Below are 13,223 nucleotides of genomic sequence, written 5' to 3'. Positions count from 1 at the left end.
TATTACACAGATTATACATACATATGACATACATGTTGAATGCATGTTACATACATGTCATACACTTATGAAATACATGTTACACACGTTACATACATATGACACACATGACATACATGTTACGTACATGTCACATACAAACAATGAATGCAGAGCATGGAATGTAGACTGTCATGCCTCTTTTTAGTCCTTAGCAAGCGCACTTTCACAGGTAGCATGGCCGAGCGGTCTAAGGCGCTGGATTTAGGCTCCAGTCTCTTTGGAGGCGTGGGTTCAAATCCCACTGCTGCCAAGCTCTTTTAACAAATGCCTATCCTTGATTGCTCAAGCGTCTCTGAAGTTTCTGCTGCACTTTGCTGGCATTCCTTGCTCAACACACTGGAATCTCAGAACAGCAGCATTAGGAAATTGCATGCTTTGGTTGAGAAGTCTTCCAAAAGGGCACACTTCTGATGAGATGACTAGTGAAATCTTGTCAACGTTACAAAACAAGTCCAACTGAACGTGATTACCTCTCCTGTAAGCTAGATTCCACATTAACACTTTAAGTGTGGACACCAAAAAACAAGCAGTACTAATGAAAAGCTGGCACACTTTTCAGCAGAGTGCCAAGTGAACTTGCCACAGAATGCTGCACCCAAAGTCCCCTCTCAAGTGTAAAGTGACCACCACCTGCTGCCTCAGAAAGAGGACTGAAACACATAAGGTGGCATCTTGGCCATCTCCGTGAAACTTTAACTACCTTTTATAATGGATAAAGTGGTGAATACTTGTAGTTTAGAGTTCTGAGGCCTCCAGCTCAAGCAATGAATGCAGAGCATGGAATGTCCCACCCCATTTTAGTCGATAACGTGTTCATTTTTATGGGTAGCATGGCCGAGCGGTCTAAGGCGCTGGATTAAGGCTCCAGTCTCTTTGGGGGCGTGGGTTCGAATCCCACTGCTGCCAAACTCCTTTTAACAAAATCCCTACCCTCTAGGGCTCAAGCTTCTCTGATCTTGCTCCTGCAATTTACTGCAGTTCCTTTCCCAACTCACTGGAATCTCAAAAAACACTTACCTCTCTGCTTTAGCAGCATTAGAAAAGCTGCAATCATTGCATGTTTTGTTTGATACATGATACATACATATAATATGCATGTTGTGCACATATTACATACATGCTACACACACTACACACATATGACATACATGTTACACACATGTGACACACATGCTACTTACATATTACACACATAGTTCACACATATTACACAAATGTTACATACATATGATATACATGTTGCATGCATGTTACATACATGTCACACTCATGTTACACACCATTTAGACACAATTTTACACACATGTCACATGCATGTTACACATATTACACACATATAACATACATGTCATACACATCACATACATGCTACACACATATGCCATGCATGTCACACACATGTTACATTAATATGACACACATATGACATGCATGTTGCACATATCTTACATACATGTTACACACATATGGCATGCATATGACATGCATGGTACACACATGTTACATACATGTTACACATATGACACACAATACACATATGGCATACATATCACACATATTACATACGTGTTACACACATATTACACAGATTATACATACATATGACATACATGTTGAATGCATGTTACATACATGTCATACACTTATGAAATACATGTTACACACGTTACATACATATGACACACATGGCATACATGTTACGTACATGTCACATACAAACAATGAATGCAGAGCATGGAATGTAGACTGTCATGCCTCTTTTTAGTCCTTAGCAAGAGCACTTTCACAAGTAGCATGGCCGAGCGGTCTAAGGCGCTGGATTTAGGCTCCAGTCTCTTTGGAGGCGTGGGTTCAAATCCCACTGCTGCCAAGCTCTTGTAACAAATGCCTATCTTTGATTGCTCAAGCGTTTCTGCTGCACTTTGCTGGCATTCCTTGCTCAACACACTGGAATCTCAGAACAGCAGCATTAGGAAATTGCATGCTTTGGTTGAGAAGTCTTCCAAAAGGGCACACTTTTGATGAGATGACTAGTGAAATCTTGTCAACGTTACAAAACAAGTCCAACTGAACGTGATTACCTCTCCTGTAAGCTAGATTCCACATTAACACTTTAAGTGTGGACACCAAAAAACAAGCAGTACTAATGAAAAGCTGGCACACTTTTCAGCAGAGTGCCAAGTGAACTTGCCACAGAATGCTGCACCCAAAGTCCACTCTCAAGTGTAAAGTGACCACCACCTGCTGCCTCAGAAAGAGGACTGAAACACATAAGTTGGCATCTTGGCCATCTCCGTGAAACTTCAACTACCTTTTATAATGGATAAAGTGGTGAATACTTGTAGTTTAGAGTTCTGAGGCCTCCAGCTCAAGCAATGAATGCAGAGCATGGAATGTCCCACCTGATTTTAGTCGATAACGTGTTCACTTTTATGGGTAGCATGGCCGAGCGGTCTAAGGCGCCGGATTAAGGCTCCAGTCTCTTTGGGGGCGTGGGTTCGAATCCCACTGCTGCCAAACTCCTTTTAACAAAATCCCTACCCTCTAGGGCTCAAGCTTCTCTGATCTTGCTCCTGCAATTTACTGCAGTTCCTTTCCCAACTCACTGGAATCTCAAAAAACACTTACCTCTCTGCTTTAGCAGCATTAGAAAAGCTGCAATCATTGCATGTTTTGTTTGATACATGATACATACATATAATATGCATGTTGTGCACATATTACATACATGCTACACACACTACACACATATGACATACATGTTACACACATGTGACACACGTGCTACTTACATATTACACACATAGTTCACACATATTACACAAATGTTACATACATATGATATACATGTTGCATGCATGTTACATAAATATCACACTCATGTTACACACCATTTAGACACAATTTTACACACATGTCACATGCATGTTACACATATTACACACATATAACATACATGTCATACACATCACATACATGCTACACACATATGCCATGCATGTCACACACATGTTACATTAATATGACACACATATGACATGCATGTTGCACATATCTTACATACATGTTACACACATATGGCATGCATATGACATGCATGGTACACACATGTTACATACATGTTACACATATGACACACAATACACATATGGCATACATATCACACATATTACATACGTGTTACACACATATTACACAGATTATACATACATATGACATACATGTTGAATGCATGTTACATACATGTCATACACTTATGAAATACATGTTACACATGTTACATACATATGACACACATGACATACATGTTACGTACATGTCACATACAAACAATGAATGCAGAGCATGGAATGTAGACTGTCATGCCTCTTTTTAGTCCTTAGCAAGAGCACTTTCACAGGTAGCATGGCCGAGCGGTCTAAGGCGCTGTATTTAGGCTCCAGTCTCTTTGGAGGTGTGGGTTCAAATCCCACTGCTGCCAAGCTCTTTTAACAAATGCCTATCCTTGATTGCTCAAGCGTCTCTGAAGTTTCTGCTGCACTTTGCTGGCATTCCTTGCTCAACACACTGGAATCTCAGAACAGCAGCATTAGGAAATTGCATGCTTTGGTTGAGAAGTCTTCCAAAAGGGCACACTTCTGATGAGATGACTAGTGAAATCTTGTCAACGTTACAAAACAAGTCCAACTGAACGTGATTACCTCTCCTGTAAGCTAGATTCCACATTAACACTTTAAGTGTGGACACCAAAAAACAAGCAGTACTAATGAAAAGCTGGCACACTTTTCAGCAGAGTGCCAAGTGAACTTGCCACAGAATGCTGCACCCAAAGTCCACTCTCAAGTGTAAAGTGACCACCACCTGCTGCCTCAGAAAGAGGACTGAAACACATAAGGTGGCATCTTGGCCATCTCCGTGAAACTTCAACTACCTTTTATAATGGATAAAGTGGTGAATACTTGTAGTTTAGAGTTCTGAGGCCTCCAGCTCAAGCAATGAATGCAGAGCATGGAATGTCCCACCCGATTTTAGTCGATAACGTGTTCATTTTTATGGGTAGCATGGCCGAGCGGTCTAAGGCGCTGGATTAAGGCTCCAGTCTCTTTGGGGGCGTGGGTTCGAATCCCACTGCTGCCAAACTCCTTTTAACAAAATCCCTACCCTCTAGGGCTCAAGCTTCTCTGATCTTGCTCCTGCAATTTACTGCAGTTCCTTTCCCAACTCACTGGAATCTCAAAAAACACTTACCTCTCTGCTTTAGCAGCATTAGAAAAGCTGCAATCATTGCATGTTTTGTTTGATACATGATACATGGCCGAGCGGTCTAAGGCGCTGGATTTAGGCTCCAGTCTCTTTGGAGGCGTGGGTTCAAATCCCACTGCTGCCAAGCTCTTTTAACAAATGCCTATCCTTGATTGCTCAAGCGTCTCTGAAGTTTCTGCTGCACTTTGCTGGCATTCCTTGCTCAACACACTGGAATCTCAGAACAGCAGCATTAGGAAATTGCATGCTTTGGTTGAGAAGTCTTCCAAAAGGGCACACTTCTGATGAGATGACTAGTGAAATCTTGTCAACGTTACAAAACAAGTCCAACTGAACGTGATTACCTCTCCTGTAAGCTAGATTCCACATTAACACTTTAAGTGTGGACACCAAAAAACAAGCAGTACTAATGAAAAGCTGGCACACTTTTCAGCAGAGTGCCAAGTGAACTTGCCACAGAATGCTGCACCCAAAGTCCACTCTCAAGTGTAAAGTGACCACCACCTGCTGCCTCAGAAAGAGGACTGAAACACATAAGGTGGCATCTTGGCCATCTCCGTGAAACTTCAACTACCTTTTATAATGGATAAAGTGGTGAATACTTGTAGTTTAGAGTTCTGAGGCCTCCAGCTCAAGCAATGAATGCAGAGCATGGAATGTCCCACCCGATTTTAGTCGATAACGTGTTTATTTTTGTGGGTAGCATGGCCGAGCGGTCTAAGGCGCTGGATTAAGGCTCCAGTCTCTTTGGGGGCGTGGGTTCGAATCCCACTGCTGCCAAACTCCTTTTAACAAAATCCCTACCCTCTAGGGCTCAAGCTTCTCTGATCTTGCTCCTGCAATTTACTGCAGTTCCTTTCCCAACTCACTGGAATCTCAAAAAACACTTACCTCTCTGCTTTAGCAGCATTAGAAAAGCTGCAATCATTGCATGTTTTGTTTGATACATGATACATACATATAATATGCATGTTGTGCACATATTACATACATGCTACACACACTACACACATATGACATACATGTTACACACATGTGACACACGTGCTACTTACATATTACACACATAGTTCACACATATTACACAAATGTTACATACATATGATATACATGTTACATACATGTCACACTCATGTTACACACCATTTAGACACAATTTTACACACATGTCACATGCATGTTACACATATTACACACATATAACATACATGTCATACACATCACATACATGCTACACACATATGCCATGCATGTCACACACATGTTACATTAATATGACACACATATGACATGCATGTTGCACATATCTTACATACATGTTACACACATATGGCATGCATATGACATGCATGGTACACACATGTTACATACATGTTACACATATGACACACAATACACATATGGCATACATATCACACATATTACATACGTGTTACACACATATTACACAGATTATACATACATATGACATACATGTTGAATGCATGTTACATACATGTCATACACTTATGAAATACATGTTACACACGTTACATACATATGACACACATGACATACGTGTTACGTACATGTCACATACACACAATGAATGCAGAGCATGGAATGTAGACTGTCATGCCTCTTTTTAGTCCTTAGCAAGAGCACTTTCACAGGTAGCATGGCCGAGCGGTCTAAGGCGCTGGATTTAGGCTCCAGTCTCTTTGGAGGCGTGGGTTCAAATCCCACTGCTGCCAAGCTCTTTTAACAAATGCCTATCCTTGATTGCTCAAGCGTCTCTGAAGTTTCTGCTGCACTTTGCTGGCATTCCTTGCTCAACACACTGGAATCTCAGAACAGCAGCATTAGGAAATTGCATGCTTTGGTTGAGAAGTCTTCCAAAAGGGCACACTTCTGATGAGATGACTAGTGAAATCTTGTCAACGTTACAAAACAAGTCCAACTGAACGTGATTACCTCTCCTGTAAGCTAGATTCCACATTAACACTTTAAGTGTGGACACCAAAAAACAAGCAGTACTAATGAAAAGCTGGCACACTTTTCAGCAGAGTGCCAAGTGAACTTGCCACAGAATGCTGCACCCAAAGTCCACTCTCAAGTGTAAAGTGACCACCACCTGCTGCCTCAGAAAGAGGACTGAAACACATAAGGTGGCATCTTGGCCATCTCCGTGAAACTTCAACTACCTTTTATAATGGATAAAGTGGTGAATACTTGTAGTTTAGAGTTCTGAGGCCTCCAGCTCAAGCAATGAATGCAGAGCATGGAATGTCCCACCTGATTTTAGTCGATAACGTGTTCACTTTTATGGGTAGCATGGCCGAGCGGTCTAAGGCGCCGGATTAAGGCTCCAGTCTCTTTGGGGGCGTGGGTTCGAATCCCACTGCTGCCAAACTCCTTTTAACAAAATCCCTACCCTCTAGGGCTCAAGCTTCTCTGATCTTGCTCCTGCAATTTACTGCAGTTCCTTTCCCAACTCACTGGAATCTCAAAAAACACTTACCTCTCTGCTTTAGCAGCATTAGAAAAGCTGCAATCATTGCATGTTTTGTTTGATACATGATACATGGCCGAGCGGTCTAAGGCGCTGGATTTAGGCTCCAGTCTCTTTGGAGGCGTGGGTTCAAATCCCACTGCTGCCAAGCTCTTTTAACAAATGCCTATCCTTGATTGCTCAAGCGTCTCTGAAGTTTCTGCTGCACTTTGCTGGCATTCCTTGCTCAACACACTGGAATCTCAGAACAGCAGCATTAGGAAATTGCATGCTTTGGTTGAGAAGTCTTCCAAAAGGGCACACTTCTGATGAGATGACTAGTGAAATCTTGTCAACGTTACAAAACAAGTCCAACTGAACGTGATTACCTCTCCTGTAAGCTAGATTCCACATTAACACTTTAAGTGTGGACACCAAAAAACAAGCAGTACTAATGAAAAGCTGGCACACTTTTCAGCAGAGTGCCAAGTGAACTTGCCACAGAATGCTGCACCCAAAGTCCACTCTCAAGTGTAAAGTGACCACCACCTGCTGCCTCAGAAAGAGGACTGAAACACATAAGGTGGCATCTTGGCCATCTCCGTGAAACTTCAACTACCTTTTATAATGGATAAAGTGGTGAATACTTGTAGTTTAGAGTTCTGAGGCCTCCAGCTCAAGCAATGAATGCAGAGCATGGAATGTCCCACCCGATTTTAGTCGATAACGTGTTTATTTTTGTGGGTAGCATGGCCGAGCGGTCTAAGGCGCTGGATTAAGGCTCCAGTCTCTTTGGGGGCGTGGGTTCGAATCCCACTGCTGCCAAACTCCTTTTAACAAAATCCCTACCCTCTAGGGCTCAAGCTTCTCTGATCTTGCTCCTGCAATTTACTGCAGTTCCTTTCCCAACTCACTGGAATCTCAAAAAACACTTACCTCTCTGCTTTAGCAGCATTAGAAAAGCTGCAATCATTGCATGTTTTGTTTGATACATGATACATACATATAATATGCATGTTGTGCACATATTACATACATGCTACACACACTACACACATATGACATACATGTTACACACATGTGACACACGTGCTACTTACATATTACACACATAGTTCACACATATTACACAAATGTTACATACATATGATATACATGTTACATACATGTCACACTCATGTTACACACCATTTAGACACAATTTTACACACATGTCACATGCATGTTACACATATTACACACATATAACATACATGTCATACACATCACATACATGCTACACACATATGCCATGCATGTCACACACATGTTACATTAATATGACACACATATGACATGCATGTTGCACATATCTTACATACATGTTACACACATATGGCATGCATATGACATGCATGGTACACACATGTTACATACATGTTACACATATGACACACAATACACATATGGCATACATATCACACATATTACATACGTGTTACACACATATTACACAGATTATACATACATATGACATACATGTTGAATGCATGTTACATACATGTCATACACTTATGAAATACATGTTACACACGTTACATACATATGACACACATGACATACGTGTTACGTACATGTCACATACACACAATGAATGCAGAGCATGGAATGTAGACTGTCATGCCTCTTTTTAGTCCTTAGCAAGAGCACTTTCACAGGTAGCATGGCCGAGCGGTCTAAGGCGCTGGATTTAGGCTCCAGTCTCTTTGGAGGCGTGGGTTCAAATCCCACTGCTGCCAAGCTCTTTTAACAAATGCCTATCCTTGATTGCTCAAGCGTCTCTGAAGTTTCTGCTGCACTTTGCTGGCATTCCTTGCTCAACACACTGGAATCTCAGAACAGCAGCATTAGGAAATTGCATGCTTTGGTTGAGAAGTCTTCCAAAAGGGCACACTTCTGATGAGATGACTAGTGAAATCTTGTCAACGTTACAAAACAAGTCCAACTGAACGTGATTACCTCTCCTGTAAGCTAGATTCCACATTAACACTTTAAGTGTGGACACCAAAAAACAAGCAGTACTAATGAAAAGCTGGCACACTTTTCAGCAGAGTGCCAAGTGAACTTGCCACAGAATGCTGCACCCAAAGTCCACTCTCAAGTGTAAAGTGACCACCACCTGCTGCCTCAGAAAGAGGACTGAAACACATAAGGTGGCATCTTGGCCATCTCCGTGAAACTTCAACTACCTTTTATAATGGATAAAGTGGTGAATACTTGTAGTTTAGAGTTCTGAGGCCTCCAGCTCAAGCAATGAATGCAGAGCATGGAATGTCCCACCCGATTTTAGTCGATAACGTGTTCACTTTTATGGGTAGCATGGCCGAGCGGTCTAAGGCGCCGGATTAAGGCTCCAGTCTCTTTGGGGGCGTGGGTTCGAATCCCACTGCTGCCAAACTCCTTTTAACAAAATCCCTACCCTCTAGGGCTCAAGCTTCTCTGATCTTGCTCCTGCAATTTACTGCAGTTCCTTTCCCAACTCACTGGAATCTCAAAAAACACTTACCTCTCTGCTTTAGCAGCATTAGAAAAGCTGCAATCATTGCATGTTTTGTTTGATACATGATACATACATATAATATGCATGTTGTGCACATATTACATACATGCTACACACACTACACACATATGACATACATGTTACACACATGTGACACACATGCTACTTACATATTACACACATAGTTCACACATATTACACAAATGTTACATACATATGATATACATGTTGCATGCATGTTACATACATGTCACACTCATGTTACACACCATTTAGACACAATTTTACACACATGTCACATGCATGTTACACATATTACACACATATAACATACATGTCATACACATCACATACATGCTACACACATATGCCATGCATGTCACACACATGTTACATTAATATGACACACATATGACATGCATGTTGCACATATCTTACATACATGTTACACACATATGGCATGCATATGACATGCATGGTACACACATGTTACATACATGTTACACATATGACACACAATACACATATGGCATACATATCACACATATTACATACGTGTTACACACATATTACACAGATTATACATACATATGACATACATGTTGAATGCATGTTACATACATGTCATACACTTATGAAATACATGTTACACACGTTACATACATATGACACACATGGCATACATGTTACGTACATGTCACATACAAACAATGAATGCAGAGCATGGAATGTAGACTGTCATGCCTCTTTTTAGTCCTTAGCAAGAGCACTTTCACAAGTAGCATGGCCGAGCGGTCTAAGGCGCTGGATTTAGGCTCCAGTCTCTTTGGAGGCGTGGGTTCAAATCCCACTGCTGCCAAGCTCTTGTAACAAATGCCTATCTTTGATTGCTCAAGCGTCTCTGAAGTTTCTGCTGCACTTTGCTGGCATTCCTTGCTCAACACACTGGAATCTCAGAACAGCAGCATTAGGAAATTGCATGCTTTGGTTGAGAAGTCTTCCAAAAGGGCACACTTTTGATGAGATGACTAGTGAAATCTTGTCAACGTTACAAAACAAGTCCAACTGAACGTGATTACCTCTCCTGTAAGCTAGATTCCACATTAACACTTTAAGTGTGGACACCAAAAAACAAGCAGTACTAATGAAAAGCTGGCACACTTTTCAGCAGAGTGCCAAGTGAACTTGCCACAGAATGCTGCACCCAAAGTCCACTCTCAAGTGTAAAGTGACCACCACCTGCTGCCTCAGAAAGAGGACTGAAACACATAAGGTGGCATCTTGGCCATCTCCGTGAAACTTCAACTACCTTTTATAATGGATAAAGTGGTGAATACTTGTAGTTTAGAGTTCTGAGGCCTCCAGCTCAAGCAATGAATGCAGAGCATGGAATGTCCCACCTGATTTTAGTCGATAACGTGTTCACTTTTATGGGTAGCATGGCCGAGCGGTCTAAGGCGCCGGATTAAGGCTCCAGTCTCTTTGGGGGCGTGGGTTCGAATCCCACTGCTGCCAAACTCCTTTTAACAAAATCCCTACCCTCTAGGGCTCAAGCTTCTCTGATCTTGCTCCTGCAATTTACTGCAGTTCCTTTCCCAACTCACTGGAATCTCAAAAAACACTTACCTCTCTGCTTTAGCAGCATTAGAAAAGCTGCAATCATTGCATGTTTTGTTTGATACATGATACATGGCCGAGCGGTCTAAGGCGCTGGATTTAGGCTCCAGTCTCTTTGGAGGCGTGGGTTCAAATCCCACTGCTGCCAAGCTCTTTTAACAAATGCCTATCCTTGATTGCTCAAGCGTCTCTGAAGTTTCTGCTGCACTTTGCTGGCATTCCTTGCTCAACACACTGGAATCTCAGAACAGCAGCATTAGGAAATTGCATGCTTTGGTTGAGAAGTCTTCCAAAAGGGCACACTTCTGATGAGATGACTAGTGAAATCTTGTCAACGTTACAAAACAAGTCCAACTGAACGTGATTACCTCTCCTGTAAGCTAGATTCCACATTAACACTTTAAGTGTGGACACCAAAAAACAAGCAGTACTAATGAAAAGCTGGCACACTTTTCAGCAGAGTGCCAAGTGAACTTGCCACAGAATGCTGCACCCAAAGTCCACTCTCAAGTGTAAAGTGACCACCACCTGCTGCCTCAGAAAGAGGACTGAAACACATAAGGTGGCATCTTGGCCATCTCCGTGAAACTTCAACTACCTTTTATAATGGATAAAGTGGTGAATACTTGTAGTTTAGAGTTCTGAGGCCTCCAGCTCAAGCAATGAATGCAGAGCATGGAATGTCCCACCCGATTTTAGTCGATAACGTGTTTATTTTTGTGGGTAGCATGGCCGAGCGGTCTAAGGCGCTGGATTAAGGCTCCAGTCTCTTTGGGGGCGTGGGTTCGAATCCCACTGCTGCCAAACTCCTTTTAACAAAATCCCTACCCTCTAGGGCTCAAGCTTCTCTGATCTTGCTCCTGCAATTTACTGCAGTTCCTTTCCCAACTCACTGGAATCTCAAAAAACACTTACCTCTCTGCTTTAGCAGCATTAGAAAAGCTGCAATCATTGCATGTTTTGTTTGATACATGATACATACATATAATATGCATGTTGTGCACATATTACATACATGCTACACACACTACACACATATGACATACATGTTACACACATGTGACACACGTGCTACTTACATATTACACACATAGTTCACACATATTACACAAATGTTACATACATATGATATACATGTTACATACATGTCACACTCATGTTACACACCATTTAGACACAATTTTACACACATGTCAGATGCATGTTACACATATTACACACATATAACATACATGTCATACACATCACATACATGCTACACACATATGCCATGCATGTCACACACATGTTACATTAATATGACACACATATGACATGCATGTTGCACATATCTTACATACATGTTACACACATATGGCATGCATATGACATGCATGGTACACACATGTTACATACATGTTACACATATGACACACAATACACATATGGCATACATATCACACATATTACATACGTGTTACACACATATTACACAGATTATACATACATATGACATACATGTTGAATGCATGTTACATACATGTCATACACTTATGAAATACATGTTACACACGTTACATACATATGACACACATGACATACGTGTTACGTACATGTCACATACACACAATGAATGCAGAGCATGGAATGTAGACTGTCATGCCTCTTTTTAGTCCTTAGCAAGAGCACTTTCACAGGTAGCATGGCCGAGCGGTCTAAGGCGCTGGATTTAGGCTCCAGTCTCTTTGGAGGCGTGGGTTCAAATCCCACTGCTGCCAAGCTCTTTTAACAAATGCCTATCCTTGATTGCTCAAGCGTCTCTGAAGTTTCTGCTGCACTTTGCTGGCATTCCTTGCTCAACACACTGGAATCTCAGAACAGCAGCATTAGGAAATTGCATGCTTTGGTTGAGAAGTCTTCCAAAAGGGCACACTTCTGATGAGATGACTAGTGAAATCTTGTCAACGTTACAAAACAAGTCCAACTGAACGTGATTACCTCTCCTGTAAGCTAGATTCCACATTAACACTTTAAGTGTGGACACCAAAAAACAAGCAGTACTAATGAAAAGCTGGCACACTTTTCAGCAGAGTGCCAAGTGAACTTGCCACAGAATGCTGCACCCAAAGTCCACTCTCAAGTGTAAAGTGACCACCACCTGCTGCCTCAGAAAGAGGACTGAAACACATAAGGTGGCATCTTGGCCATCTCCGTGAAACTTCAACTACCTTTTATAATGGATAAAGTGGTGAATACTTGTAGTTTAGAGTTCTGAGGCCTCCAGCTCAAGCAATGAATGCAGAGCATGGAATG

General features: G+C 41.7%; 15 non-coding genes across 15 annotated transcripts; all 15 read left to right on the top strand.

The window, feature by feature from the left end:
• The first annotated feature begins 210 nt into the window (after positions 1-210).
• Positions 211-292, top strand: TRNAL-UAG (transfer RNA leucine (anticodon UAG)). Its single transcript has one exon. It is a non-coding gene; the product is annotated as a tRNA-Leu (tRNA).
• Positions 293-866: 574 nt separating this feature from the next.
• Positions 867-948, top strand: TRNAL-AAG (transfer RNA leucine (anticodon AAG)). The gene has a single exon. It is a non-coding gene; the product is annotated as a tRNA-Leu (tRNA).
• Positions 949-1,830: 882 nt separating this feature from the next.
• TRNAL-UAG (transfer RNA leucine (anticodon UAG)) lies at positions 1,831-1,912 on the top strand. The gene has a single exon. It is a non-coding gene; the product is annotated as a tRNA-Leu (tRNA).
• A 565-nt stretch (positions 1,913-2,477) lies between these two features.
• TRNAL-AAG (transfer RNA leucine (anticodon AAG)) lies at positions 2,478-2,559 on the top strand. Its single transcript has one exon. It is a non-coding gene; the product is annotated as a tRNA-Leu (tRNA).
• Positions 2,560-4,097: 1,538 nt separating this feature from the next.
• Positions 4,098-4,179, top strand: TRNAL-AAG (transfer RNA leucine (anticodon AAG)). The gene has a single exon. It is a non-coding gene; the product is annotated as a tRNA-Leu (tRNA).
• Positions 4,180-5,003: 824 nt separating this feature from the next.
• On the top strand, positions 5,004-5,085 carry TRNAL-AAG (transfer RNA leucine (anticodon AAG)). The gene has a single exon. It is a non-coding gene; the product is annotated as a tRNA-Leu (tRNA).
• Positions 5,086-5,956: 871 nt separating this feature from the next.
• Positions 5,957-6,038, top strand: TRNAL-UAG (transfer RNA leucine (anticodon UAG)). Its single transcript has one exon. It is a non-coding gene; the product is annotated as a tRNA-Leu (tRNA).
• Positions 6,039-6,612: 574 nt separating this feature from the next.
• TRNAL-AAG (transfer RNA leucine (anticodon AAG)) lies at positions 6,613-6,694 on the top strand. The gene has a single exon. It is a non-coding gene; the product is annotated as a tRNA-Leu (tRNA).
• Positions 6,695-7,518: 824 nt separating this feature from the next.
• Positions 7,519-7,600, top strand: TRNAL-AAG (transfer RNA leucine (anticodon AAG)). Its single transcript has one exon. It is a non-coding gene; the product is annotated as a tRNA-Leu (tRNA).
• Positions 7,601-8,471: 871 nt separating this feature from the next.
• On the top strand, positions 8,472-8,553 carry TRNAL-UAG (transfer RNA leucine (anticodon UAG)). Its single transcript has one exon. It is a non-coding gene; the product is annotated as a tRNA-Leu (tRNA).
• A 574-nt stretch (positions 8,554-9,127) lies between these two features.
• On the top strand, positions 9,128-9,209 carry TRNAL-AAG (transfer RNA leucine (anticodon AAG)). The gene has a single exon. It is a non-coding gene; the product is annotated as a tRNA-Leu (tRNA).
• Positions 9,210-10,091: 882 nt separating this feature from the next.
• TRNAL-UAG (transfer RNA leucine (anticodon UAG)) lies at positions 10,092-10,173 on the top strand. Its single transcript has one exon. It is a non-coding gene; the product is annotated as a tRNA-Leu (tRNA).
• A 574-nt stretch (positions 10,174-10,747) lies between these two features.
• Positions 10,748-10,829, top strand: TRNAL-AAG (transfer RNA leucine (anticodon AAG)). Its single transcript has one exon. It is a non-coding gene; the product is annotated as a tRNA-Leu (tRNA).
• An 824-nt stretch (positions 10,830-11,653) lies between these two features.
• On the top strand, positions 11,654-11,735 carry TRNAL-AAG (transfer RNA leucine (anticodon AAG)). The gene has a single exon. It is a non-coding gene; the product is annotated as a tRNA-Leu (tRNA).
• An 871-nt stretch (positions 11,736-12,606) lies between these two features.
• TRNAL-UAG (transfer RNA leucine (anticodon UAG)) lies at positions 12,607-12,688 on the top strand. The gene has a single exon. It is a non-coding gene; the product is annotated as a tRNA-Leu (tRNA).
• The last annotated feature ends 535 nt before the right edge of the window (positions 12,689-13,223 follow it).

This window comes from Lithobates pipiens, unplaced genomic scaffold (genome assembly GCF_037356315.1).
Source record: "Lithobates pipiens isolate NorthernLeopardFrog02 unplaced genomic scaffold, aLitPip1_a1.2 Scaffold_28, whole genome shotgun sequence".
NCBI classification, from domain to species: domain Eukaryota; kingdom Metazoa; phylum Chordata; class Amphibia; order Anura; family Ranidae; genus Lithobates; species Lithobates pipiens.
This window is presented reverse-complemented; position numbering and strand designations above follow the sequence as displayed.